Genomic DNA, 4,232 nt, shown 5'->3' with positions numbered 1-4,232 from the left:
TTTTCACCGTCCAGCAGGAAAACGACCCGAAACATAAAGCCAGGACTGCAGGCAAGCGATTTAACCCTTTATAGGGAACTCAGTGAAATACTTTGAGCATCAAAATCAAGCCAATAATGTTATCGGAATCCGAGTCAAGACCTTATTACCTCTGTAACATTCAGAAAATATAGATATTTTGATGGCAAACATTAATGTCAATGTAGTAACAAGAAACGCAAATTTCCCCGAATATATTAGGAAAAATAACAAAGTGTTTCCATAAGAAATTCATGAAAAACACTGAGAGGGAAAGAAACACATTTTTTTAGTACAACATAACCTTAGAGGCATTAATGCTGATACTGGCACTGACATTTTTTACTTTATAAACCTACACTACCATTCAAAAGTTTGGGGTCATATTGAAACATCCTTATTTTTGAAGGAAAAGCACCGTACTTTTCAATGAAGATAACTTTAAACTAGTTTTAACTTTAAAGAAATACACTCTATACATTGCTAATGTGGTAAATGTCTATTCTAGCTGCAAATGTCTGGTTTTTGGTGCAATATCTACATAGGTGTATAGAGGCCCATTTCCAGCAACTATCACTCCAGTGTTCTAATGGTACAATGTGTTTGCTCATTGGCTCAGAAGGCTAATTGATGATTAGAAAAACCCTTGTGCAATCATGTTCACACATCTGAAAACAGCTTAGCTCATTACAGAAGCTACAAAACTGACCTTCCTTTGAGCAGATTGAGTTTCTGGAGCATCACATTTGTGGGGTCAATTAAACACTCAAAATGGACAGAAAAAGAGAACTTTCATCTGAAACTGGACAGACTATTATTCTTCTTAGAAATGAAGGCTATTCCATGCGAGAAATTGCTAAGAAATTGAAGATTTCCTACAACGGTGTGTACTACTCCCCTTCCCTTCTGTTTTCAGATGTGTAATATAGTGTATTTCTTTAAAGTTAAAACTAGTTTAAAGTTATCTTCATTGAAAAGAACAGTGCTTTTCCTTCAAAAATAAGGACATTTCAATGTGACCCCAAACCTTTGAATGGTAGTGTAAATATAATTGTTAACTAGGCTTATTAACGTTTTACCCTTTTTCTTAACTTGTTAATTTTATTTTCAACTTAATTTACAGTAAGTAATATATCAGTCAAGGGCTCATCTAATTGGTCAAATGTACAGCCATGTAGCAGTATCTTTGCTGAATGGTTGGATATAGATCTTGTGATTCTAGAACTCACTGAGTGACAGGGGGACTCCATTAGTAAGGGGTATGCATGGGATAAAAAAAAAAACAGTAAATTGCCCTATAAAGGGTTAAAACAAACATCCCAGTCCAAGTCCAAAACTTGACCCAAGCAAGAATTTGTGGCAAGTTCTGAAAAGTTCTGATCTAATCTGACCGAGCTGGAGCTGTGGGCCAAAACTCCATCATTAGATGTTCAAAGCTGGTCGAAATAAAGCCTAAAAGGTCAGCAGCCAGTGGTGGTTCAACAAAGTAGGGGAATGAATACTATCATCAGCGCCCTTTTCTTTTTTTTATTGGTAAAATATGCTTTAAATCCGGTATTTATATCTACTTGACAGTTCTACAGCTGCTGGTGGTTGATCTTTTACATTCGACTCCAATAGAATATATTTATGTTTATGTGACCAAATGTGGAAAAGGTCAAGGGTGTGAATACTTTTGCAAACCACTGCATGTTTGCTGTGAAACAGATGATATCATAAACATCTCTGCTCATCTAAGTCTTTTAGGAATACGGGATTTTGATCCAAATTTAGGATTTACCCTCCATGCAGCACCAAACGCCTGTTTGAATGGATTTAAGGTGGAACTGCAGAATAGACTTTGAGGTTTTTTTGTGTGTATTTCTGATTCTATGCTGTTGGTGGATTTGGAGGTAAAAGCTCCTAAGCCGTAAACCCGTCCAGAACTTTTCCCTGAGCCTCTCTGGGATGATGCCCCGCTGCTCTAAATACAGCCTGGAAAAGGCAGCTAGGCCCAGCCTGGGATCCTCTGACCTGATCTTCACAACCTCAAACCGCCGCTCTCAGCTAAACATAGAGAACCTCGGAGCAGATCAGCGGCTGGAACTGGAACCGGAGCTGCTTGCTTTCGTGTTGGAGATTAGGGAGGAATGCTACGCAAGAGGGAAAAGGCGTGACGGAGAAAACCACGACCACCACGTTGTTTTGAGAGTTTTTTTCTCCTCCTCAGCCTCCTCAGCAGCAGCCTGACAGCAGGAGGTCATTATTTAACAGAGTGGAGTTAAACGGAGACAAAAACAGAACCAGCGCCAAGCAGGGCTGCTCTGTCTGCGTTAATCAGCCCAAATAAAGGTTAGACAGGAGCAGGAATAACAGCTTAAAGCTGGTGTCAACATGTCGGCATTATTGCTGCACCTCAGTGACGCTCAGACCTGTAAAAACATTTCATCTGAAAGAAAGTGACAGGAACGTAACCACAGAAACCAGAACCATCTAAAACACTACAAGCAGCCCCACATGTGTCATTAAAGCAGAAGCTGCGGCGTGTTTCCTCCTGGAGCACAAAGGAGGTGTGGGAGGGCGGGATGGAGAGCAGATAGTGACTAAGTTCATCCATCTAATTACAGATCCAGCCTCATGGATCCTGCTGTGAAGTAGTGATGATGCTGATGACCACCGTGTGATGTCAGCAGGAGGGTTTGACCAGATTTATAAAGCTCCTCACATCCAGGATCAGACAACCTTCACTCCAGAGGAGCTCCACCACGCCAGAGAGGTTCTAACATAACGGACCACTGGTCAGCGGATCCGGATCATCCACCAGAAACTGGGACTCACAGGTAAGGAAGGTCTGCTGACCGACCCGTTACGGAGGGGGAAGGAACCACAACCAGAATCGGTTAGAACCAGAAGGTCCAAATATTTGGTCCGAAACCGTTTCATTAAGATGTGACTGGTACTGCTGACCCATTCTCATCTGAACAGTGGTTCTGGTTTGGTTTGGTTGTTGGAAAGAACTACAGGCGTTCCAGCTGAAAAAGTTTAAATGATCTTATATTTCTGTCATTATTTTTTACTTTTTTTCTTTTGTCTTCATCAGTAAATGGGTCAGAACTTTCACCTGTTTGAATGTAGTTCAATGTTCTGCATGATGCAGGTGCTGCTTTTTACAATCCAAAAATCTTTCTCTGATTTCAATCAGAATCAATCAACAGTCATATTCAAGTTTGTTTAAACTTCCCTGTTTAGTTATAAAATCTAAATAATTATGTTTAGGCTCTCACATAAAAGAGTATTTCTGCTGTTTTAGTTCCTAGCTGCAGTTATTAAATTAGATTATTAGTCATCGGAGTGTTTAGTCTCTTCATGTGAAACACCCAAAAAAACATTCTGTTATAAACTTTCAGGTCATGTTTAAGTCAAATAATCATATTCAAATAATAATTAAAAAATAAAAAATCCAAAACTCACCATCATTTTGTTCTAATCTAATGTAAAGATCATGATGTTTAGGGTTTGTAATCTAGAAATTAACTCGTTTCAAATGTTTCTTTTACTTATTCTATCATTCAGATATTTTATTAATTGTATTCAGTGGTTGTCATAGTTACAATAAACAGCAAAATCCTGCATTTCTGTTCTGCGTGACGCTTGTGCAAATCGGTCTCCGCCAAGTGACGTCAATTGTTTACCTCGGGCGCGGTACACTATGCCTTTTACGCCTAAAATGGCGTCTTAGCAACAAAAGTCACGTGACTGGCGGAGACCGATAAACACCATTGAAACATCTAATCTTACAAACATTTAAAAGTAAGTACGTAGTACAATTGACTAAATTTTACATAAAAAGCTGCTAAGAATAGTGAAAATGAGAGTTTACTGCTGTTGGTGCGAGTAGAAGCCATCTTGAGTCTGGAAGTTGGTTATGGTCTTTTTGCTTTGTTTTTTCCAACTCATGAATATATAAGAGGAGGCGTTCCATTCGTACACAATGTCATACTCTGAGTACAATGCAGTTATTTGTGTTTGCCAAGTTCTCTGTTGCTCCATAAAGCTCATTCCAGTGTATTAGCCAAATGTAGCTCATGCTAGTCTATTTGCTGCTTCTGCTTAATCTTAATGTTAGCCACATGTAGCTCTTTTTAGCCCATTTAATCTTTATGTTAGGCATAGGTGGCTCATTTTAGCCACATTTACCTCATGCTAGCCCATTTAATCTTAATGTTAGCCACATG

At 39.1% G+C, this 4,232-nt stretch overlaps 1 protein-coding gene across 1 annotated transcript in view; it reads left to right on the top strand.

Moving 5' to 3' along the window:
* Positions 1-2,687: 2,687 nt before the first annotated feature.
* Positions 2,688-4,232, top strand: part of LOC107092965 (parathyroid hormone-related protein-like) — a 14,924-nt gene continuing 13,379 nt past the window's right edge. Inside the window, exon 1 of the mRNA XM_015387722.1 lies at positions 2,688-2,837. The gene's annotated coding sequence lies outside the window, so the exon portion shown is untranslated. The remainder of the gene's footprint in view (positions 2,838-4,232) is intronic.

Source organism: Cyprinodon variegatus, unplaced genomic scaffold, assembly GCF_000732505.1.
Source record: "Cyprinodon variegatus isolate N-32 unplaced genomic scaffold, C_variegatus-1.0 Scaffold402, whole genome shotgun sequence".
Lineage (NCBI taxonomy): Eukaryota > Metazoa > Chordata > Actinopteri > Cyprinodontiformes > Cyprinodontidae > Cyprinodon > Cyprinodon variegatus.
The sequence above is the reverse complement of the archived record's forward strand: the minus strand, read 5'-3'. Positions and strand labels throughout refer to the sequence as shown.